General features: G+C 35.6%; 1 protein-coding gene and 1 long non-coding RNA gene across 3 annotated transcripts in view; one reads left to right on the top strand and one right to left on the bottom strand.

The window, feature by feature from the left end:
• The window catches only part of AIG1 (androgen induced 1), a 338507-nt gene that overhangs the window by 241664 nt on the left and 70551 nt on the right, over positions 1-26292 (top strand). The gene's annotated exons all lie outside the window — the stretch shown is intronic.
• LOC141565904 (uncharacterized) overlaps positions 24641-26292 on the bottom strand; it is a 145412-nt gene continuing 143760 nt past the window's right edge. Inside the window, exon 3 of the long non-coding RNA XR_012489176.1 lies at positions 24641-25086. This is a non-coding gene — a long non-coding RNA (uncharacterized LOC141565904). The remainder of the gene's footprint in view (positions 25087-26292) is intronic.

The following is a 26292-nucleotide window of genomic DNA, read 5'->3' as shown; positions in this document are numbered from 1 at the left end:
AGAGGGACATTTTTCCAGCATAAGACAATTTAAGAGATCTACAGGAGAGATCCATAACACTGGATTGGACACAGGTATGAAGCACAACAGAAGCACCAGCAATGGACTTTGGAAGCCTCCACAACAGCAAGAGTTTCAGGAGTTCTCAGCCCAAAGATGATAAAGGTGTCAGAAGGACATTACTGGGGACCCTTTGCAGTCACTGGAAGCAGGTTCTATTTGACAGCTGTTACCCATAAGCAACTCTGGATTACAGTTCTAGGGCAGAGGAAAACACTGTGATCAGTCACAAGAGAGTAGGGACCCTAGTCACTGGTGCAGAGCCAAGAGGAACATTGATACTTACAACCACAGAGAGCAGAGAATCTTCCTAATAAAGTCAGAACACAGACCAGGAGGATAGCGATCTACTTCTTCCAGGAAAACACCACCTTGGAAACACCCCAAACTTGCATACTCCCTGAACTAGCTCTGAAAATAGCAGCTTGAAAAAACTGCAATTTGGTACAGTGCCTCCTCACCTCCAGATGAGCACAACCCAACTTTAACATAAACTTAAAAGTGAAGAAACAGGCTAGGGGGGGAAAAAAAAAAAGAATAATAATAAAATAACTTGACCATAAAAAGTCACAATGGTGTCAAAGACCGAGATATAAACTTAGAAGAAGGCAACAGTGTGAAAATCACAACAAACAAAGCATCAAAGAAAAATGATTGTTGGGTTTTATTAGATCAGGAGTTCTTAATATGTTTTGTAGCATAGGGTAGCAGGGTGGCACAGTGGATAAGATGCTGGTTTTAAAGTCAGGAATTTCAAATCCATTCTTACTAGTTGTGTGATCCTAGACAATTTTTTTTTTTCTTTGACAAAAATTCTGTGAAAGTTCCCTCATCTGTAAAATGGGAGTTAATAATACTAGCCTCCCAGGGTTTTTGTGAGGGAAAATTGTGATAAATTTGTAAAGCACTTAGTACAGTACCTGGCACATAGTGGTCACTATATAAATATTTGCTGTAATCATTATCATCATTATCATATGCCAGGCACCGTATTAAGCTCTTAACATACAAAGAAAAGGACAAATCAGTTGGAGAATGGCTGAATAAGTTAGGGTATATGACTATTATGGAATATTATTGTTTTATAAGAATCGGTTAGGAGGATGATTTTAGAGAAGCCTAAAGAGACTTACATGTACTGATGCTAAGTGAAATGAGCAGAACCAGGAGATTACTGTACACAGCAACATCAGTATTATACAACAATCAATTCTGATGGACATGGCTCTTTCCAACAATGAGATGATTAATTTTAGCACCAATGATCTTGTGATGAGGAGAGCCATCTACACCCAGAGAGAGGACTGTGGGAACTCAGTGTAGATCATAACATAACATTTTCACTCTTTTTTTGTTGTTGCTCTCTTGCATTTTGTTTTCTTACTCATTTTCTTTCATTTTTATCTGATTTTTCTTGTGCAGCATGATAATTGCATAAATATGTTTACATATATTGGATTTAACATATATTTTAACATGTGTAACATATATTGAATTGTTTGCCATCTAAGGGAGGGGAAAAGGAACACAAGGCTATGTAAAGGTCAATGTTGAAAAATTATGTATGTATATGTTTTGAAAATAAAAAGCTTTAATAAAGAGAGAGAGAGAGAGAGAGAGAGAGAGAGAGAGAGAGAGAGAGAGAGAGAGATAAGAGGGGAAAAATCTTGCCCCTAAAGAGCTCACAATCTAACAGGGAAGACAATATGCAAAAAACCATGTACAAACAAGATCTATAAAGGATAAATTGGAGATAATTTTAGAAAGAAGGAATTAGCATTGGGCAAAGCTTCTTGCAGAAGGCAGGACTTTAGCTGATTCTTGAAGGAAGCCAGGAAGCAAATATGAGGAAGAAGAGAGTTTGGGGTGATATGGACAGCCAGTAAAAATGCCTGAAATTGAGAGATGAAATGTCTTGTTAGAGGTACAGTAAAAAGGCCAGTATCACTGCATTACAGATTAAGAGACCCACAAGAGAACATCAAAAATATGAGGAGAAAAAAGTTAAAAAGAGGCTTGCATCATATGGTCAGGCTTATTCTTTAGGAAGATCAGTTTGACAGATGAGTGAAGGATGGCTTGAACTGGGGAAGAGACTTGAGACAATGGCAGGTTGTTTTAATAGTGCCAGCATGTGGTGATGAGAACCTGGGCCCAGGTGCTGGTAGGATCTGGAAAAATGGGTATACAGAAGAAATGTTATTAAATTAGAATTGAAAGCAACTGATTGGCTTTGAGAAGCGAAAGAGAGTGAGGGTTGAGGATAATACTTAGATTGTAAGTTAGTGAAGATGAGAGTGAGCTAGTAGGATAGTGATACTTTGTGATATAAATATAGTGATATAAAAAAGATAGTGATATAAAAAAAAAAAGGTTGGGGGGAGAGAGAATAAAATCAGATTTGGCCATATTGAGTTTAAGATGTCTATGGGATATTCAATTCAAGATGTCCAGGAGACAATGGAAATTTGAGACTCAGGACTGGACAAATGAATCTGAGACTCATTTGCAGAGAGATAATAGTTGACTCTATAAGAATTTATGACATCAGGAAACAAAGTCTTGTAGAAAGAGAAGATAAGAAATCCCAAGAAAGAACCTGGGCAGGGAGGTAGGAGAGTGGGGTGGAGTAGGGAGGAAACACACATGGTTAACAAAAGTGACCTAGTGAAGATCTAGTAAAGGATCATAAAGAGTGATTAGATAATTAGGAGTAAGGGAGAGAATAGAGAAAAAGTAGAAGATAACTGATCATCAGATAAAAGGTCAATAAGGAAACCTCAGAATGCATTTTTATATACTATTTAAATGCATAAAATAAAATACATAGGGATTATAAAAGAAACCAATTATATTGAAATGTACTTATCATTTTTTTAATTTCTTGGATCCAAAGGCTAAGAAACTCTGTATTAAATAATCTTTGGGATCCCTTCCAAATCTAAGATTCCAGTACCCTAAATCTGAATAGAACATGCCCTAGGACTTCCCTCCAAGATGGCATCAATCCATAAATCAACATTTCTTGGCTATAGTTGCTAACTAGCTATAAATCCCCTTAACTACCATCACTTAGCGCTTCATTTCTGTCTTACCCACAAGAATACCATGAGAGACTTTGCCAAATTACATGCTGAAATCAAGATACATTGAGCCTAAACCATTTCCCTAATCCAGGAATGTGGAAAATTATAGTCTTATTTGTTTGACTGTAAGTCCTAAAACAACGAAATGACAATATAGCCACATTTCAAAGTTGTCCAATGAATGACTAACCTTTGCAAGGACATTTGGGTTTTTCTTCCTTCTATGCGCATGCAGAAGGATTTGAGATGAGAAACACAGGGGATGGGAATCTGGACTAGATTCTTCCTTCATTTTTCTCCCATTGCTTGAGGCAGTTGAGTGCTCCAAGTCATGAGACTGTCTTTGGAAACATTTCATACCTTAGGTCTTGTTTGCTCCTAAGGCACATAATTGGAGTCACGGAATCTGCACATATTTCACTAAGACATCTTCTGACTCTCTGGTGAGTAGCTATTTTTGAAATAATCATTTTAAAGCCCCCTCATCATTTTGTGCTTAAGTCAATGCATCAGTTTCAAAGGCAGCTGGCATCCTCCCCACTGCATCAGTGTACACTTGATGGTTTTCAGAAAGCAGCTCCAGGATCCTAGGGTCCCATCAGTTTCTAGAGTCAGAAGCATTTGAGTCATGAAAACAAAATGAAGTTAGAAATGTGTTTTTCACTATGCAGGGAGCTTTTTAATATTACCATAACTTTGTTTTTTAAGAGCATACCTACCTAATACTTCCTGTTTCCTTAAAGAAATAAAAAATTTTAATAATAAAGTTAAATATGAAATAATTTCAAATGTAACACTTTGAGTCCTGTTGGTTTCTCATAATAATCATACAGTGTGTGTATGTGTGTGCGTGCAAGCCTGTCGGCCTGAACTTTCAGTGTTAAGCATTTAAACATTTACAAAGTGCTTTATACCTGTTTTATTCATTCTCTCTTGCATTTATTTACCTCTGACATTCTTTAGAGAAGAAACAAATTCATAGAAAAGCTTTATGTGCTTGCCCAAAGTCAGGCAGAGACTTTGGAGACAGGGCCACACTTGGGGCTTTCTTGACTGAGTTTGTAGTCTGTTGCTTCTAACCAGCAAGGACTTATCCCACAACTCTTGTCCAGCACTCTTTTTTTCATGATTGGAAACACAATCTTCAAGGATCTGATTTCCCTTGGTTCTTCATGATAAGATCAATTTTCAATATAATTTTAACTGGAATATATATTTAGTCATTGAAAGGGGAAAAAATCTACTTTGGTATTAAAGTCAGACTTCATTTCATTTTGTCAGTGTTGAATGGAAGTCCCTGGTAGGATCATTAGCTCCCAGCTTTTCAATAGCAACAATTTACATTTGTATAATGATCTTAAAGTACTTTCTTCCAGAGAACACTGTGAGGTCAGTAATTTAAAGATTTATCAGCCCCATTTTATGAATAAGGAAAAGAAGCTCTGAGAAATGAAGTGACTTACTGATGGTCATATAGCTAATTCCAGAGGGGGATTTAAAACTCAGTTCCCTGAGTCCAGGGCCTTTTCCACTTTGATTACAATGGCATGAGGGAGCAGATGGTGCAGTTCTTTCTGCTTAGATTTTGGGCAGGATATGAATGCTATAAAAATCTAGGTCATAGTTTCCTCTTCTATAAAAAGAGGGGTTTTGACTAAGTGATCTCTTAGATTCACATGAATAAAACTGAATTTGGTTTCAGCCTTTTCTCTCATGAATCTGTTAACAGTCACCAGAGACCTGTGATTCAGTATATCAACTCAACTGAAACATCAGTGTTTGGTCTGAGTCAGCACTGTTTATCATTGCCAGTTTAGTGTAAGAAGTGTTGCTGGTCCTCACTAGGGCCAGCTATTTCTTCCTGGAATAAAAGCCAAACCACTATTCTTTCTCATCCATTTCAGTTAGTAAAACTCATTTAAAAAGATAAATCTTTGTTTAGCATAGATGAAGGCTAAATATTTCACATTTTATCTTAAATGAACCATCCATTAATATAATACCAAGCTGGTTCAGTTCCTAATTGGCCATTTGAAATGCCCTGCCTCCCTAAGTCCCCTACCCTCATGGATTGCTCCTGATGACTATGTCTTACTTCACTAAGAACATAAAGTTCAAGCAATTATATCTATGACTCATACACACACACACACACACACACACACACACACACACACACACACACGCTTTCTCTATATAGCTAGCTAAATCTCTCTTTCTCTCACTTATTACTTAGCACTCCAATATTTCCTCCTTTCTGCAACATTTTCTCATCCTTCCCTATAGCCTGAAGAAATGGTCCTCTTCCACTAAGAAGCTTGTTTGGTTTCAGTACACATGATGTATTGACAAGAACATTAAATCAGAGTCAAACTGGGCTTGAGTCTTGACTTTGAGGTTTGTATGTCTTGTGACTTTGAACAAATGATAATCTTTATAAGGCTTAGTTTTCTCATATAATGCATGTCCTGGCACCACTGAGCCCTGAGCTAATGAAGACTCAAGTCTAGTTTGGAGGGCTAACTCAAACCTTTTGGATTTAATGGTTTAGATTTTCTTTGGCCTTTTGGCAAGATTCCTTCAAGTTGTTGGGAATGAATGAGTGGATGAATGAATAGACATTTAGTAAAACACTTATCACGTGCAAAACACCACAGTGACACAGGAAATACACACACACACACACACACACACACACACACACACACATACATGGCAAAGGCAGCCAAAAAGCAAAGATAACCCCTGTTGCACTCAAAGAGCTTACACCCTAATGGACAAAATAATATACAAAGGGGAATAATGATCAGGGAGGATCACTTTGGTCCACAAGTTAAAGAGGACACTGAGTGAGAGTCAGTGAAATGGTGTCTGAAATGAATCAGTCAAGAGAGCAGGTCTCATGGCAGAAGTTTATCCTGGGCAAGAAGGCATATGGGGAGACCATGGAGAAGTGTAGATAAGTTGAAGAAAAGTCAGAGAAATACCTTTACCAATACCACTCTACTAGACTCATTCCCTTTAATTCCTGTAAAATCATTTTGATGCTGTGAATCTTGGATTTGCTTTCTCTCTCTTATTACTCTTCCTTAGTTCTCTCTACTAACACTTGGTCTTGATCCTTCAAATCCTTCTCTGCCATCAATAGTGAGCATTTGCCAAGATTTAATAGAGTGGTATATTATCTCCTCCATTAGGATGTAAGCTCATTGAGTGCGGAGTATAGAATTATACATTTAATCCTACTATGGATATTAGAATTTATTTTATCCAGCTTTGAATTTATAAATGAGGAAACTGAAGCCCAGAAAAAAAAATCTACCAACACAATTGGTAAATGATAGAGTCCAGATTAGAACCCCTGTCCTATAATTATTTTAATTGAATCACACTACTTCTAGGTCATTGGCCCTCTTTTTAAAAATTCTATATTCATTACTTTGAAGATCTCATCTATTTTGAATTACCACATATAGATAGATGATGGCCAAAGGAGTATCAGTAGACCAGAGTAGAATATAGGAAACTTTCAATGTAATTTGTAGTTGTCATCCGTCAATCATACCACTATCCTTCCACCTTTATAAGCTTACAGTTTTGGATATTCTGTTCATTCTTTTCATTTCTTCATTCAGTCAGTCATGAAAACTTTTTTATCTATCTTCCTCAATATTTCTTTTTTGTTTGCTTATTTTGTTTTTATTTTTTAAAGTTTATTTTTAATACACAATGTTTTATAATATTGGGAGAGAAAAAATCAGAGCAAAGGGGAAAAATCATGGGAGAGAAAAACAAAAAAAAACATAAAAGAAGTGAACATACTATGTGGTGATTTACATTCAATTTCCATAGTTCTCTTTTTGCATGTGGATGGCATTTTCTATCTAAAGTTTATTGGAATTGCCTTGGATCACTGTACCACTGAGAAGCACCAAGTCTTTCATTGCACCTTCTTGCTGTTATTGTATACAATATGTTCCTGGTTCTGCTTGTTTTGCACACCATTAGTTCATGTAAATCTTTCTAGGCCTTTCTAAAATCAGCTTATTTATCATTTTTTATGGAACAATAACATTCCATTATCTTCATGTACTACAATTTATTCAGTCATTCCCCAGTTGATGGGCACCTACTCATTTATCAATTCTTTATTACCACAAAAAGAGCTGCTACAAACATATTTGCACATGTGGATCCTTTTCCCTCTTTATTCAACATTTCTTACATTTGCCATTTGCTTTTCTCTTTCCCCTAGAGCTACCACTCTAATCTAGACTTAATTTCTTTTTATTTAGATGATCACAACAACCTCCCATCTGACCTCTACTAAGCTCTCTCATACAATCCCTACCTATATTTGTCTAAATCATCTTTCTGTAGCAATAGAAACTTGTGCAAATGAAGCTAATTTAGGAGAAGTGAGGAGAAAAGTCCAAATTCTTGCTCCCAAGCAGAAAAAAACAAATATACAGATGGCTCCTGGTTCCATGTATTGCAAATTGTCTAGTTATTTCTTAATACTGAACCTTTCTCATCACATCATATCTAAGTCTGAACCTTCCTCATTCATATATCTAAGTCTTTTCCTTCACCTAGACCATCATCTCTTTAACTATATCTTAAATATTTTGCTCCCCTACTATTGCCTTCTGCTCCTCATCTGAACCCAGATCCTATTATGATAAGTCCCAGGAATAAGTTTGGGAGGTAAATTCCACCTGATCCAAAACTATTTTCATTAATTCACAACTGTTACTGAAGAAACTATCATTATCCCTTTGCCTAGTACATCCTACCAGATCTAAACTCCTCAGCCTGTAGTTATAGCTCATATGTACTTTTCTCATATCTTTCCACTCCCCATTTCCATTTCTAAACATTCTTCTTTATTTCAGTCAAGTCATTTTTACTTTTGCATACCTTCATTCATTTTCTTTGTTCATTTCACATCCTTTATCTGAATTGTCCTGATCTCTGCTTCTTTAAAGGTTAGTTTAAAACTTACTTGTTCAAAGAGACCCATAGGTTGTTTTCTCTAATTGTGTGTGTCTGTGTTTTCCCCCATAGCTACACAATAATCTTATCAAAGACAAGGTATATGTCTTTTACTTGTTTGATCCTCTTCCATTACCATGATTTATTAAATGCCAAGGGATAACTTTGAATTCTAGACTATTCTACTGGGGTTACTTGTCTTTATTGATTACAGAATACTTCAGTTGTGCTTTAAGTGCTATAATGAGCTAAGGTCATAGATTCTCTGTATGGGAAAATTTTATCTACTATTATAACAGGTTTTCTTAAACTTTTTCCAGTCACACACACCCTTTCACTCAGGAAATTTTTATCTGACCCAAGGTATATAGTTATATAAAATAGGTATATAAATCAAACATTTACTGATAATAAATCATAATTTCATGACTTCCACATTCAATTACAAGACCCCATATTGGGTTACAACTCACAGTTTAAGAAATTGGGCCATATAGCATTTTTTCCTCTGTCCCATGCTTATAGATCACTACATCCTAACCCCAAAGTTAATTGACTTCTAAGGGGAAAAGGTAAAAATAGATATACTACTACTTTTCCCCTTTTGGAAATTTTTACTTTCCCTTAAAAGTTTAACTCACAAGACCATTTCCTCCATAAGCCCTTCTTCCCTCATAGCTCAATACATCTTGTTTAATATCTATCTAATGAAATTAACATTTATTTTATAATATAAATAATCTTGTTAAATGATACTTTAGCAATGAAAGAATGAGTAGGCTATTGAAAAAAATTCATTGTCTTACTTCCTATCTTAGTAGCAACCTTATATTCAAAAATACATTAAAGCTTCAAAAAGAATAGTTTTTAGGGGAAAGGAAATGATTAGTAACAAAAGAATTTTAGTATTTCAGGCATTTGTTTTCAGATAGAAACTACAATCTAAGTCAATGAAATACCATATTATGGCATTGAGAATAGAAGAGCTGAGTTGGTTGTCTTTCATGGTTTACCAAGATCTGATTTCTGGCACTTTCAGAGTGATTATACCATAGTGATATTTGAAAAGCAACAAACAATCCTCACTTTAGTAGCTAAATCCATTCAATTTTTAGCTCCTTGCAGGCAAAGACTACATCCCTTGGAGTATAATAACTATTTCATAAATGCTTGTTGATCATATAATACCCTATAGCTTATCCTGCAATTAAGCATTTACTAAATGTCTTTGCATGAATTTAACTCATAAAGCTCCTTATGAAATGGAAATATTTCCTAACTAATCCCAAAAGGTAATCAATTTAAGAATATGAGAGGTAAGCCCAGATGAAAAGAAACTTTTACTAAACTAGAAAATGAATAAAAAATATAAAAAGAATAAAAGATGAACACCTTAGTACCCTCATTAAATGAAGAGAATAAGAACAGTATATTAATTAAACAGCTCTGTACCTCTATGTAGGTCATTTCTCTCCTGTAAAATAAAGGGACAGACTAGATGATTGTTAGATCTAATCCAACGCTTACATTTATTAACTATGAACACTACAACTATAAAATATTAGAAAAGAGACTACTGAACTCTTTTTTGCCCTCCCTGCTATTACTGCAATGATTTGAGTTGGCTTATTTTCCTCATACTTCTGGGAAGAGCAAATGGTTAGTTGTGGTCAATTCCTGCCAAATGATTATCTTTCAGAACAAGTGTGAGTTACTGCCATTTAATATAACATCCCTTTTAAAAATTGAGAAGCATGACACTTTCAAGGTGCTACTGCTAAAAGGTTTTCAGCAATTACTAGAGCCCTAGTTGTTTGGTGAGATAAATAACAGAAGTTAGTCTAGGAATTTTAAAGAGGAAGTGTTTTGATACTATTGCTTAGCAAAAATATTGTCGATCCACTTGTAAATTTAAACTGTACCAAGGGAAAGCAAATGGGCTTACATAATCCAGGCAGCATAGGAAATATTAAAATAAATACTTCATGTTGTTAAAGCAGGAATGACATCATTTCAAAAGTATTTTTTCCCTTAAAATTGCAGACCACTTTGACAGCATCCTTTGGAAGGCCAATAGAGGTAGGAAGAATTATTAAGCATAGGAAAGATTTTAAGCTTCTAGCAGCTCACATATTGCCATGTATTTACTGAGCATTAGAAATGCTCTGTTTTAACTCAGACATCCTTCAAGATGTAAATCTGAGAGTACATTACTGGAAGGGTTAGTAAACTCAAAAAAAAAAAATGTGAGAGTACACTATAGGGTCATGGGTTAGGAGAAAACCCCTCCCTAATCTTTGATAACTTATTTGTTAAAGGAAAGAAACTTAGAAAATTCTTTCCTTGCCATGAATATAATTATGTGAATTGTAAGAAATATAGATTTTTAGGGATGTTAAGAATGACAGAAGCAATATGCTTTAGCATTGAACCCAAAGTAACAAGTTTGGGGGATTTCTAAACTGTTGTTCAGTTCAAATAGTTCAAAATATTACTTTGGGGGATTTCATTTTTCTTGGGAGGGGGAAGGCAGGTAAATTTTATAATTAAAAGCAACAGATTTAATTATTAATCAGAGAAATGCAAATTAAGACAACTCTGAGATACCACTACACACCTATCAGATTGGCTAAGATGACAGGGAAAGATAATGTAGAGTGTTGGAGGGAATGTGGAAAAACAGGGTCACATACATTGTTGGTGGAACTGAGAATACATCCAGTCATTCTGGAGAGCAATCTGGAACTATGCTTAAAAAGTTATCAAACTGTGCATACCCTTTGACCCAGCAGTGTTACTACTGGGCTTATATCCCAAAGAGATCTTAAAGAATGGAAAGGGACCTGTATGTGCAAGAATGTTTGTGGCATCCCTCTTTGTAGTGGCCAGAAACTGGAAACTAAGAGGATGCCCATCAATTGGAGAATGACTGAATAAATTGTGGTATATGAATATTATAGAATATTATTGTTCTGTAAGAAATGACCCGCAGGATGAATACAGAGAGGCCTAAAGAGACTTACATGAACTGATGCTGAGTGAAATGAGCAGGACCAGGAGATCGTTGTATACTTCAACCACAATACTATATGATGATCAATTCTATCGGACGTGGCCATTTTCAACAATGAGATGAACCAAATCAGTTCCAATAGAGCAGTAATGAACTGAACCAGCTACATACACTCAGCAAAAGAATTCTGGGAGATGACTATGAACTACTACATAGAATTCCCAATCTCTCTATTTTTGTCTTTGCATTTTTGATTCCCTTCACAGGCTAATTGTACACTATTTCAAAGTCTGATTCTTTTTGTACAGAAAAACAATTGTTTAGACATGTATACATATATTTTGTTTAATTTATACTTTAACATATTTAACATGTATTGGCCAACCTGCCATGGGCGGGGGAGGGGGGGAGGAGGGGAAAAATGAGAACAAAAGGTTTGGCAATTGTCAATGTTGTAAAATTACCCACGCATATATATCTGGTAAATAAAAACTATTAAAAAAAACAAAACAGATTTTTAGTAGGCAGTTTAATTTTTAGACCTATACTAGAATTTTCTAGAAAGTCAAATTCAGGTATATGACAAAGGATTGCTGCAAATATAATTCCACGTGAGTGACATAAAAATATTTTTTTATAAAGCTTATAGTCTTTTTTTAGACAGTTTTTGAGGTATCAGTGCTATTGCAGCCATTTCTTCATTTTTCTTCTCCAGCTTTTATAACTAATCAAGAATGTAAAATCAAAACATATAACAGAAAATAGAAGAGCCTCAGAGACAGGAGAGAGAGAGAGAGAAGTATTTTCTAGGCTTCTGATAGTCCAATGGACCTGTTTAAAGAAATGAATCTAAAGCAGTCTGAAATATTTGGAGCTAAGAATATATAGAATTTTATTGTGTAAGCTATAGTGCAATAAAAAAGAATGATCCATTTCTTCTTGGAAATGATAGCTGTTTTTTGTTTTAAAAATTAATTCATCTCAAGTCTTTTGTACAATAATACAATGATATTATCCTAGATTGAAAATGCCTCTATGATGGAAGTGCTTTCCTATTTGATGTGTGTCATGCATGAGCCCCTTTTGCAGTCTGGTGAAACTTATGGAACCAAACTCAGAATAATTAATATGACTACAGAGGTTAATAAAAACTAAAGATAATCCCCCCCCCCCCCAAGCAAATCCACAAACAGCAATTTATCCATGGATTTTGAACCACAGGTTAAGACTTCCTGTTTTTAGGGAGTATCTCTTCTACATGGATTCTGCACAGAACAGTGGACAACACCAATGGTAACCATGTATCTCCCCTTTTAAATTTATATTGGCAATTAGGGTATTATTCAAATATTATCTCTGTGGTTATATCTATGAAGGATGATTTGAAAATATGTTTTTGTTGAAGGAAGGCTTTTATGACTATTTTGATTTGCTGAGTCAAATACTTCTTTTTAAAGGGGAGGGGGAGATTATTGACACACCCAAAAACTGATATCTGATATTTACATCACTCAATAAATTGTGAAGATAAGCTTTGTTATAGAAAATCATCATTGAAAACCTGTTTTTCCCTATTCTTAGTAGAATATATGCTTTTTGAATATTTCCTTTTGCTTATATATGCCCATCACTTAGAATTTTCCCTTGTATAAAATGTTTAATAAATTTGTGTTGCCTTGAATTTGCATTCATTTATCAAGGAATATACACATACATACATATGTAGATCATTCTTATGAAGTTTCAACAGAGATGAGAAAGTGAGCCTGTGATTTATAAGTTGTTGCATATTTTGAGTAATTTTTTGATAATAATACTGTCCATAATCTTTCCATTCATATTTGAATAGATCCTCTTTGTTCTATCTTGAAAATCAATCCTTTATTACCTTCTAGTGCTATGTCACTGCAAGTTTGTTGTCTTCTATTTCTTTCTGATCTTTGCTGGCACTCCTTCCGTAATTTCATTTTAAATCCAATTTCTAGTATAGCACATCAGATAATGTATTAGGTTCCAAATTTGTGTTTCTGAATAGTGATGATAATAGATCACTCTAGCAACACTAAAAAATGTAGCGAGCTATCGTCTCCAGAAGCTGCTGGATCGCTCTCTGGGAAGAGATCTGCTGTGTCTACTCAAATCTCTCAGACAGATTCTTCTTCCTGTAACGAACCGTTGTCTCCAGGCAGTTGCTGTTAACTCTTGTCCAAAGAAGTGACTTCCCTTCCTGCAGAGAGCCCCGTCAAGCCTGATGCAATTCGGAGTCTCCTTCTCTTCCTGGAGTGCTGTCCTCTTTATCCTCCCAGAGAATGGGTGTGGGATAATGCAAGGGCTTCTGGGAAGAACCACTTCAGCCAATGGGCTTGCTCCTTCTATCAAGTCAACCTGAGTTCTCACCTTGTAATTGTCCAGAAAACCTGAATTCTCACCTTGTCACTGTCCAGACAACCTCAGTTCTCACTTAGTAATCCTAACATCTCCCCCTTTCTTTTGATTTAGAACATAGGACAGTCATGACCTTGAAACATAAATCCATCAATATGGGAAGTATTACAGATAATTACATAAATTACATAAGCATATAGTAACATAGTAACATAACGCATGCTAGAAGTATATAACATAATCAAATAATCATAAATTGAAAATTTATAAATGTCCATAAGTCCATTGTCCATTATTCTCATCTTGTGTGAGGAAGTCCAATGATTCCTGCTGGTTTTTAAAGTTCTTTAACAGTCTTCTTATTATCCATGCTCTTTCAGTGTCAGATGTTTCTTAAATCTTCTCCTTTATTTTGAGGTCTTTCTCTTTTTCTGTCTCTCTCTGATGGACAAGGCGAATATGACTCGTTGGCACCCATCTGATTCCTTCTCCTGCTGAAGAAATACAAGCAAACCCTCTCTCCCAGGCAGTTAACCTATCTAATTTCCTTCTATTTACCACTTTCTTAATCTCTTCTCATCATCTGACAATTACATTGGAGTTGTTTGCACTGGGCACAGCCCTGTTGGTTTAAAAGGCCTGTATTCTCCCCAAGTGTAATCCATTTTTGCAATCTGATTGCCTTTTGACTGACTTATCAGGTAATCCCTTTCTGCCATGTGATTGCTTCTCTGCTGATTGATTAAATCAGAGTCCTGGCCTTCTAAAGGTTCTTTGGGTGTAACATCAGCTGCCATCATGCCCCAAGTCTTTTTTGCCTGGGGCCCTGGACCTGGGCCCCTCATCCCATTTCCCTGAATTATTCTACACTCTGATGCCCAATGGAGTCCTCTGTTGCACTTTGGACATGGGGTTTTAGGTCTTCTCTCACTCTGTCTTCTTACTGTATCTCCATACCTACACTGAGCTCTTAGATGTCCAATTTTTCCACATTGAAAACATCGCCGAGTTTCTCTAGAAGTCCCTTGCCAGGAGGGACCCTGTCTTTCCACATTCATCATTGTCCGGGTGTAAAAAGCATTTGTTTCCACTGTAGCACAGCGTCTTATGATCTCCTCTAAAGGAGCATCTTTGTCTAATCCCCATATAATTCTTTTGCAAATCTCATTGGCATTTTCCTTAGCCAGATGTCTGGTCATTATTTCTGTAGCTGCATTTTCTCCAATAGTTCTTTTGACAGCAGTTTGCAAACGTCCCACAAAATCTGCAAAAGGTTCATTGGGACCTTGCTGTATTTTAGTGAAAGCCTCTCCGCGATCTTTCTGTCCAGGAAGGACACCCCAAGCTTTTATTGCAGCCTTAGCAATTTGTTCATATATTGTCATGGTATAATTAATCTGTTCCGAATTCTCTCCATACAGACCTTCACCAGCTAAATGCTCAAAAGTGAATTGTGTGTTAACTCCTATTTCCAAATTGCATCTGACTTGAATTTTACATAATTCATGAAATTCCGCAAGCCATAATAAATTTTCTCCAGGTTCCAGACATGTCCTTGCTATGGATTTCCAATCATTCGGGGTTAGGACTTCATAAGACAAACCATCTAGTAACATTTTGACATAAGCTGATGTAGCCCCATAAAGGGTACAACCTTTTTTCAAATCCTTAATTTTATTCAAATCTAAAGGTGCATATCTTCTCCTTTTTTTACCTACAGAGTCAATATCTTCAATCACAGGATATGCATGTATAAAATCACTTATATCCTGTCCTTCTCTCTTAGCTTTAACCAATGCTTTTTCTAATCTTGTCATAGGCTTAGGCTGCTTCACAGGCAATTCTGTTTGTGTTTCTGCCTTTTCCCCTCCTTCTTCCTCCACCTCTGAAGGTGGGGTTGATGTGGGCCTGTCAATAATCTGTTCTCTAGGCAGAGTTGAAGCTTCTTCAAGAGAATCATACCATAATTCCTCATTTAAATCTTCTTGCTCTAGGGCAAGATCTTGATCTTTCCTTTTTTCCTCACACTTCCTCCTCTGTTCATTTTTAAAACTTTTCCTTCTCCTACAACTTGCTTGATAGTTTAAGGCTAATTGAACTATGTTGTAGATATAAAATACTTCTGCAGAAATTGAACGAGGCCCATTTTTTGCTTGAAATTCTTTCATTTCATATCCCACTAGCTTCCATTTATCTACATCTATCTTTTCTTCCTCTAAGAACCAAGGGGATGTGCGTCTTAATGCAGCCAAGAGTTTAGCAATCTGTACCCAGGTTACAAGTAAACTCTGCTCCTCAATTATGTTGATTATACTCTCTATAGTACCACTCCTGAATGGGGGTGGAGCTGAGGTTGCTTCTGGAGCTGGGGTTGAGTCGGCTGAGGTCCAGGGATTGAATTTAGCTAACATCTGCCCCATTTCAGCTATAAGAGATTCCTGGTTTAGCCCTTAACAAGTTAAGTTCCTTATTTATCTATTAGCACGCTCACTTAATCTTTAACAAAGTTTCCTCGTTACGGTTCTGGGTCAGAGAGACTGAGATCTGGATGGGAGGCTTTTCCACTGGAATCAGGTCCCTATTCGGGCGCCAGATTGCGAAGGTCTGGTCTAGCTCCTCTTGTCAGGATAAGCAAAAGTCCTTGCCCCACGTGTGGACGCCAATTGTAGCGAGCTATCGTCTCCAGAAGCTGCTGGATCGCTCTCTGGGAAGAGATCTGCTGTGTCTACTCAAATCTCTCAGACAGATTCTTCTTCCTGTAACGAACCGTTGTCTCCAGGCAGTTGCTGTTAACTCTTGTCCAAAGAAGTGACTTCCCTTCCTGCAGAGAGCCCCGTCAAGCCTGATGCAATTCGGAGTCTCCTTCTCTTCCTGGAGTGCTGTCCTCTTTATCCTCCCAGAGAATGGGCATGGGATAATGCAAGGGCTTCTGGGAAGAACCACTTCAGCCAATGGGCTTGCTCCTTCTATCAAGTCAACCTGAGTTCTCACCTTGTAATTGTCCAGAAAACCTGAATTCTCACCTTGTCACTGTCCAGACAACCTCAGTTCTCACTTAGTAATCCTAACAAAAAAAAATTCCATTTTGCATCTATTGTCCTTTCATCTTCATCTATAAGTGCTCTTGAGTTGATATTCTTGAGGGCATGAACTGTCTTTTGCCTTTTTTACATCCAGAATGCTTTGTACACTGTTGGCACATAGTAAGTACTTAATAAATGCTTATTGATTGATTTGGTATTTGCATCTGTTAGATTGTGAGCTCCTCCAGGATAAAAGTTATGTTTTGCCTTTCTTTATATCTCCAGCACTTATATAGTGCCTGACATTGAGAAAGTTTTTAATAAATGCTTATTGATTGACTGAAATTATGCTAATGATTATAATCTTCTAAAATCTCCTACATAATATTTTACAAAAGACTTTATACACAAAAATCAATGCTCTGCTTGAACATCATTTGGCAGGGAGATCAGATGTTTGCTGAATAGGTAGATTTTTAGCTTCCTCATGGTAACCATTTTGCAGTAGTTAAACTTCTCTAAGAAATGATGACAAAATCGATTCTTTGTTATAGATTAAAGGGATGATAATCCCAGAATTCACAGCATTAGATGTTTTGGAGAGAACCCTTAAGATTGTAAATAAAACTCACTAAGGTTGGTTCATAGAGCATTCTGGGAAAGATAACCTATTTGCCTCAGTTTCCTCAACTGTAAAATGCAGATAATAATAGCACTTACTTCTACAGGGATGTCTTGAAGATCAAATGGGAAGATAGTTGTCAGATAATTGTCAGGTACTTAGTGCCTAATACATAATAAGCTCTGTATAAATGTTTGTTGTTATTGTGGTTATTTGACCTCACTTTGGCTGAAAGCAGTTTCTTGCTTGTCAAGTTTCTCATAGAATTTTATCTATGTAGCACTACTCTTTTGCATTTACATGATAGGATGGAGCATATTTATGCTCATGGCTTATCTCTTTGTTGGTAGAGAGAAGGGAGAAAAGTATCTTTTTATATATATACTATACACACACACACATATAGACATACACACACACACACACACACACACACACACACACAAACACACACATATGAAAATAAAACTCAATTACTTCCTACAAGGCCTTTCCTAATTCCCTCAGTTGTCTATATTCTACTTCCTGAAACTACTATTCTCCTAATTTACTCTTCTAGAGTTTCTATTTTGATATTATACCCCAAAGCTTGGCACATTTTGCTAGGTGCTCAATAAATTTGTTGAATTGAATTTTCATTTTCTCTTCACCAACACCTATTTCATTTCTGACTTTGACGTCCAAGATTTTATTCTTTATGCCTCTTCTTTTTGCTTCTCATTCTTTAGCTCATCATTCTGTAAACTCTTTGAGAACAAGAGCTATGAATCTTATTATTTTCGTTCATCTCCATGCTCATCTAGAATGTAATATGTGATAAATAAAAATTTATTGAATTAGATTCTACTTGCTTTGGTGTCGTTTCTTTAAGCGTTCCAGTATGGCTGATACTTTGTATTCCTTTCTCCATAAATCATAATTCTTCTTAGTTTATTTTATTAGGTTCTGGCTATATGACGTGAGGAAAGAAGATTAAAATCATCAGATTCAGTCAGCCATAACCTCCTGTGGCTCCTCTGTATTCTAAAGCTACTTGATATATCCCTAGTTACTCCTTATGTTGCTCCCACATTTTGATATGACCCAGGTGATGAATTATATGGTCAAATAGTTTCTTTTTGAGTAGCCTTTCCTCTTCATTCTCTACAGTTCTGTCCCTTTTCTGGATTTTTTTTCCCTCCGGTAATTTTTCTGTGCTTGTTCTTCCCCCTCTCCAAAAACACTAAAACACTTTCTTTTAATCCTGTGATTCCCAGGCCTTTGTCTTTTATTACTCTTTTTTTCTCCTAGCTTTCAAATGTAATGTGTTCCCTCTAGTTTCTTCCTTTTTTTCTCAATATCCCTTTTGTCTCATCATTCTTCATATTTTCCATTAATATTATACATATTCTGCCTTCCTTTAACTTATTCTTTAGTTATTCCCTTTTCTCCTTGTTCTCCTTATTCTTCTTCTCCCCAAACTGGTCATTTTTTCATCTTTAAGTGCAAATTCTTTTCTTTAATTTTTAACCTTCCCTGCAAAGTCATCCTTATAACTGTTCCTTGCCTATTGCTTTGTCCAGGGCTGATGAAGAAATAGTAATAGCTTTAGTGGATCACTGGGGACCCAAATTATATTTTAAATATCACTTTGCAAGGCTGTCTCAGTAGGTATCTTCAGTGCCCTGTGTCCCTTTTCTGATCCCACTGTGAAAACCTGATTGGCAGTTGGTGAAGGGCAGGGAGCTGCTGCCTGGCACTCACAAGAGACCCTGCAGGAGGTGCATAGTGCCATTGTAGAGGAATCGCAGCCAAGCCAGCACAAGGTGGGGGACCAGATGTCTCCCGATTATGTTCCATTGAAATCCAAACAAAACCCCAGGTTCAGGATCATTTCCCTGGGACTACCCAGTGGGAAACTGGCCCTTTTCCAGACTCTCACAACAGCTGGTCACCCCAAGCTAAGACGTATGTGCTTTGCAGAAAACTTTACCTGGGTGTTATTGATTGGTTTTTGTGAAGCAATCAGACAGCATTGGGCGGACTCAAAGTATATTGCTCCTCACTGAAAATAGAAAAAGGCAGTATATCACTGAACACACTGGCAGTCTGATTAGAGGTTTGGGAGCTGTGAGAAGGATACATTTTCCTTTTTATTTATGCCACCCATATTAACCTTGAGGCGAGTGCAGACACTTGCAGATTTCCAATTACAAGGCTGTACCCTACGTTACAAGGCTGAGCCCACCCTTGGAAACGAATAGTAATAAACAGGCTTACAAGGAATACCATCAAAAGAAAAATCATGCTTCTGTTCTGAATAACCTCATCCATGTTGAGAACCCTGAGTGTCTTTCCAAAATCTCATTTATTTGTCATCATCCAGGCTGTTTGAATTTGTGTCTTTCCACTTTGTTCTTCCAGAGATAATGAAATAAGATCCTGGTCAGTTTCATTCTGGTTCTCTAGATGAAAAAAAAAAATCCTCTCAAGTCATAGAATTTCAAAGCTGGAAAAGATTCTACAGTCCCTTAGCAATCATCTATTCCAGTCTCCTCATTTTGCAAATAAGGAAACTGAGGCTCAACAACATGACCCAAGGTCACACGAGTTATTATTAGAGACAGGAGCGCTGTCTAAGTCAGCTCTTTGTTTAGCTTGAGTTGAGCCGCAGGAGAAGATTTTAATTTAAAAATAAAAACAAGCAAGCAAAAATGCCTTCTGCTAAAATAAAAGGTCATGAAGTCATTTCTAGTCATATCGAATCTTGACTAAACATTTATTCTAAACCTAAATCCAGGGCCTATATTACATGCACTGCCTTTATCATGGGCTGCTCCTGCTGTTCCAGTCACCTGATAAGGTCTCTTAGCTGGCAAGCAATCCACAGTCCAGATTCTCAGACCTCACATTGAGATTTTGGAGCCAACCCTCTTCCATTAGAAACAAACAAAATAAATTGTTTCCATTCCCCCAAAGGAATGTACTAAAGCCTTCTTCCTCTTTAACATGGATATAATTTAAGCTTGGCAATAAAGACTATCTACCTAATTCAGTAGAGAAAGATTTCAGAAATAGTGCTCTATAAAGTGACCTTTTACTCTTCTCATGACTGTTTTAAATAACTTATATCAATAGCATTCGATTTTACATTACCTTTTTTTAGGGTAAGGGAAGAGAGTATCTCTGCCTTTCCAGAGAGCTAACTCATGTGACATTTTTTTTTTTTTTAAGGAGAAGGAAAAAAAAATTCAGCAAAACTAACCAACATATCACTTGACTTTGACAGTGAATGTGATATTTCATATCTGCCATCTCCCAAGATGCATTGCTCATATATTATTTGTGAACAAACATGGTCATTATAATTATGCAGCATTTTGTTGATTTGCAGCTATTCATGTAAATTGTTTCTCTACATTTATTATATTTATTATTTCTTATAGCACAGAAATATTCCATTATATTCACATGCCACAATTTAACCATTCCTCAATCAGTAGATATCTCTTTTGTTTCCAATTCATGTCCACCACAAAAGTGGATGGAGTGTTGAGTATAAACTCAAGGAGACCTGAGTTCAAATTTGGCAACAGACTGTTATTTAATCTCTGTGTGCCTCAGTTTCTTCAGCTGTAAAATGGTGACAACAGCACTTATCTCATTTCTCACCATTGGGATTTTTCTGACTTTTCCACCATGCCCCACAAAGCTTATTATTGGGAACACCTCATTATCCTGCAGGATCCCATCAGCCTTGAAAATCATCACCTTCTGTCCTTCAGATTGGAAGATTGAACTATGAGCTCTAAAAACCTTCATTTAAGGAGGGAACTTAGCTGAGAACATCTCATTTTTCAACCAGATGCACTACTTTGGAACTTCTCTGATTTTTCTGTCGTGTCCCTCCATCAGGTATTTCCCCCCACTCATTTATCCCAACTTTTCAGCTCCTTATATGTGTGTTATTTTCCCCCATAAGGTTGTAAGCTCCTTGAGGGCAAGAACTGTCTTTTTTGTACCCCAACCTTTAGTACTGTGTTTGGAATATATTAAGTGCTACATATTATCAATTAATAATAATGATTGGTGGCTGGGTGGTACAGGGAATAGAGTGCTAAGCCTGGACTCAGGAAGACCTAAATTTAACTCCAGCTTTCAGACACTTACTAGCTGTGTGACCCTATATCTTTCCAAAATCTCATTTATTTGTCATCATCCAGGATGTTTGAATTTGTAATTATAAATACTTTTGCTTATATGGGGCCTTATTTTATCATTGCTCTTTTGGGGATCTGTACATAATAGTCTTCTCTGGGACTTTTAATAAGTTGGAAGGGTTCTCAGTCTTAAAATTGGAAGAAATCTCAAAGGCTGTGAGGAACACAATCCATAAATGGTCATGTAGGCTTTGTTAAAGACTTTTCAGTGAAGGATTACTCTCCATGTGTCATGCAATATATTTTGTTTTGAGAAAATTCTTCATAACCAACCTAAATCTGCCTTTTTGAAACTTCCAATCATTGTTCCTACTTCCTAACAATAATTCCTAATTGGGGGACCACAATAACATTTTCTGTTTCCTCATGGCATTTCTTCAAATATTAGAAGACAGTGATTATGATTTTCTGAAGTCTTGGAAATAAAGTCATATCTTGCTTATCCATAATATGCCTGCAGAGGATGGTTCTTCCCAAATTTTAAGTATAATAGGAAGAAAAATTGGATGTGAAGTCAGAAGTTCTGATATGAGTATTTTCCCAAGTAACTGAATGTCCGTATAACCATGACCATTTTATTTCTCTGAACCTCAGTTTCTTAATTTGAAGAACAGAAATATGTATACTCATTATGATATAGTAAGAAAATGCTTTGCAATTTTTAAAGGACTGTATAAATGTAAAATATGACAATCATTAAATGCATGTGTGCAAAACACAAGAGGGAAGAAGAATATCAGTCAGAGTTCTGAAGATAACTCTTAAAATTGATAGTTCCTACTAGAAAGAATAAAGCATTTGAAGGTTCTTTACAACATTAAATAATCATTGATTGTTGTGTTGGCATAAAATCTCATTTTTTTAATATTGTTCTATTGGTTTTAAAATAGAAGGAAGTAGCTAGAGTATTCACCGAAGATACTGAAAAGAAGTCATTCAAGCTTGTCAAAAACAAGTTCTTAGTTTTTGTTTGTTTGTTTGTTTTTTTAAGCAAAGATAGTAAAAAAAAAGAAAATATATTTTCATTGATGTGGGAATGTATTAAAGAATTGTGGTACATGAATATAAGAAATATTGCTGGGGTCTGAGAAACTATGATATAGATAAATGTAAAGATACATAGGAATTGATGCAAAACAAAGTAAGCCAAGCCAGGAAACAATGTGCATAATAATTGTAGCAATGTAAAAGGAAAGAACAATAACACCACCAACTAAACAATAAAATCTAAAGCCTGTGAAATTATAATAATCAAGCTTAGCTTTAAAGAATATACAAGAATATATTTCTACCCTTCATGAATAAACATTTATAAATAGCTTACTATGTACCAGTCACTGTGCTAGATATTGGGAATAGAAAAACAAAAATGAAACAGTCCCTGCCCTGGGGAAGTTTATATACAAAAATAATATATATTTTATAAACATATATATATATATGTATATATATATATATATATATATATATATGCACATTTTTGGTTTTTAGTCATATCCAATTCTCCATGACTCCATGGACCATAGTACAGCAGGCCCTTCTGTCTTCCACTATTTCTTGAAGTCTTTCCAAGTTTATTGTTTCCTTAATTCTATCTATCCATCTCATCCTCTCCATTCCTTTTTCCTTTTGCTTTCAATCTTTTCCAACAACAGAATCTTTTCCAAAGAGTTCCATCTTCTCATTATATAGGCAAAGGATTTAAGTTTCAGCTTCAATATTTGATCTTCCATTGAATAGCCTGAAGTAATTTCTTTAGGTATTGACTGATTCGATCTCCTTTGCTATCCAAGTGACTCTCAAAAGTCTTCTCTATCCAGTAATGAACCGAACCAGCAACACCCAGAAAAAGAACTCTAGGAGATGATTATGAACCACTATATAGAATTTCCAATCCCTAGAGATTGAGGAAATAAAGGATTCAAAGAGTGGAGGTGAGGATGTAGTTAATTATGGCAGAGGGGGCTAGTACAAAGGTATAAAGATGAGAGAAGATGGTCTATGCAAACCCCAAAATGAAAGAAAGTATTCCGTGACAAAGTCCAAAAGATAGTGAAGGGCTCTTAAGAATAAAACAAAAGTGTTATTGTTGTTGTCTTAAGCAAAGATAGTAAAAAGCAAAATACATGCCCATTGATTGGGGAATGTATTAGAGAATTGTGGCACATGAGTATGAGGAATATTGCTGTAGTCTGAGAAACTATGATAAATATAGGTTAAATGTCATAAACATAAAGACAATATGGAGCAAAAGGAGTTTATTGAGAAGGGAAGTGAAGTTCAAACTGGTAGCTTTAGGAAAATCATTTTGGTAGCTATATAAGAGGATGGAGTGGAATGGGAACAAACTTGAAGCAGAGACCACAAGTAGGCTATTATGAGAGTCTGAATTAAAGTAGAAACTAAGTGAATAGAAATGAGATGCATGTGAGATATGGTGGAGGTAGAAATGATAAAATTGGACAATTAATATTGTTGATAAGAGTGAGGGAGAATTATAAGGAATGGCATTAAGGTTATGAATCAAAGCAACTAGAAGTCTGGTTGATGTAAATAAAGAAGTTTTGATGAGGTTCATATTTTGGGGGAAAGATAATGAACTCTGTTTTGGACACTTTGAGCTTGAAATAGATATAGACTTCCAATTTGAAATATCTACTAGACAGTACTGTGTGATTGGAGCTCAGGTGAAAAACTGATTGAATATATTAAAGTTAGAAATTATATCTTGCTTGTTTTTTTTATCCAGTAAGCATTTATTAAGCATCTGTTATATGTGAGGCACTGTACAATTTAAATTTAAATTTAAAACTGTTCTTCTCAAGGAGTTTTATACCACTTAAGGGATATAGCCAAGGGTGTGCAGAAGCTAACTCACAACTGCTCACAAAAGCCAGTTGTTCATTGTGTTGTTGTTCACTTGCATTTTATTTTCTTTCTTGTTTTCTTTCCTTTTTGATCTGATTTTTTTTATGCAGCAAGATCATTGTATAAATATGTTTATACATATTGAATTTAACATATATTTTAACATGTATAATATATATATACATATATAGGATTGTTTGCCATGTGGGAAAGGGGGTGGGGGATGAAGGGGAAAATCTGAAACACAAGGCTATACAAGGGTCAGTGTTGAAAAATTATCCATGCATATGTCTTGAAAATAAAAAGCTTTCAAAAAAATAAAAAACAAGACAAAAAACAAAACAATGTTTTAATTGTCCCAGACAAAATAAAATCAATAAACATTTACTAAGTTTTCTCAGTAAGCATTTATTGGCAATGCTAGCCAAGCCTTTACCCAAATCCTCTAAGGATAATTTATTCAATTATGTGGAAATTTGTATCTGATTATAAACTCTTAGAGGAAAACTATGTTAATATTTGTGAATATAAGATGTTATACTAAGACAATCATTCAAAAAATTAGTTGAAACAATTAAAAGCTTGAGCAAAGTTCTAGGATATAAAATAAATATACACAAATCACCAGCATTTCTATGTGTTACTAATAAAGCCCAGAAACAAAAGATAATAAAATTGTGTGATGATCAGTTGCGATGGACTTTGCTCTTTTCAACAATGATCTGATTCCAGGCAATTCCAGTGGACTTGTGATGAAAAGAATCATCCATATCCAGAAACAAAACTATGAAGAATGAATGTGGATCAAAGCATAATATTGCCTCAGTTTCTTCATCTGCAAAATGAGAAGGAAAAATAGAACCTATTTTACAAGATTGTTATGAGAATCAAATGACATAAAATTTGTAAATTGGTTAGCACATCATGTGACCCTTAGCAAATCCTATATATTCTCCAGGATTAAGTGACTTCAATGTGTCAAAAGTATGCCAAGCATTAAAAATAAAAAGATTTAAAAAGCCAAATGTTAAATTTTCAGTGTGAGTATGTACACTTCAGAAATAAGTGAATACTACCCAAAACAATGTTTAATTGATTGGTGGTGGTGTAGACTTAAGTAATGTAGAAAATATTAATAATGCAGATTCTTTTAAATATATCCTATATTTTTATAGAAAGAGCAAATTATTAAGCGTTTATCAGCATACTACTGGATGTAACATATGTACAGATAAAATTATATAAGAAAATTTTGATATGAAATGAGAAAATATTAATAATCAGGAGGTCCAAGAAATAGATCCTGAAGCAGGTGGCATATAAGTAAAGACCTGAAGGAATCTAGGGATTCTATATAAGGCAGAAGAAGTATATTTCCGTCTAGGGAACATGCAAAGGCATATGATAGATAGAAAGTCCACTTCAGAAGACAACAAGGAGGTCACTTTGGCTGGAATGTGCTATAGATTGTATAAGAGGGAGTAATGTACAATAATACAGAAAGGGTAAACTAAAGCCAATAGTATAGAGGGCTCAGTTCCCTTTAAAACTGAGCACAGTTTGTTTTCCATAGTAAGCACTTAAATACTAAAGAGTGAATGAATGTTAGAGAGACTAGAGTACTATATTTGAAATTTTAAAAAATAACCTAGATTCAAATTATGCCTTTAAAGTAACTGACTGTGATACAGAAGGCAAAACACCTAACTTTAATCATGCTTTCTCACCTACAAGATGGTAATAATAGCTTAGTACTTGCCTTACACAATTGTTCTGAGGTTGAAATGAGCTCATATATGTAAATCATCTTTTAAACTTTGCAGAATTGTATAAATATCACCTTTTTATTAATGATGGGATAAAAGAACGGAGGTGTCATTCTGAATCAGATCCATGTTCAATATTCTGACTCAGGAAGTATAGGGGAACAGTATATTCATCATCAATCTAAGTTTAAGTTCAGATACCTTGGTGTCTTCTAACAGTCTGCTATTGTTCCATCATCCATGAACTTAGAGCAAACCCTCCCTTGACTATTTAT

Source organism: Sminthopsis crassicaudata, chromosome 4 (assembly GCF_048593235.1).
Source record: "Sminthopsis crassicaudata isolate SCR6 chromosome 4, ASM4859323v1, whole genome shotgun sequence".
In the NCBI taxonomy this organism is placed as follows: domain Eukaryota; kingdom Metazoa; phylum Chordata; class Mammalia; order Dasyuromorphia; family Dasyuridae; genus Sminthopsis; species Sminthopsis crassicaudata.
Note: the sequence above shows the minus strand (reverse complement) of the source record. Positions and strands in the feature narration are given on the sequence as shown.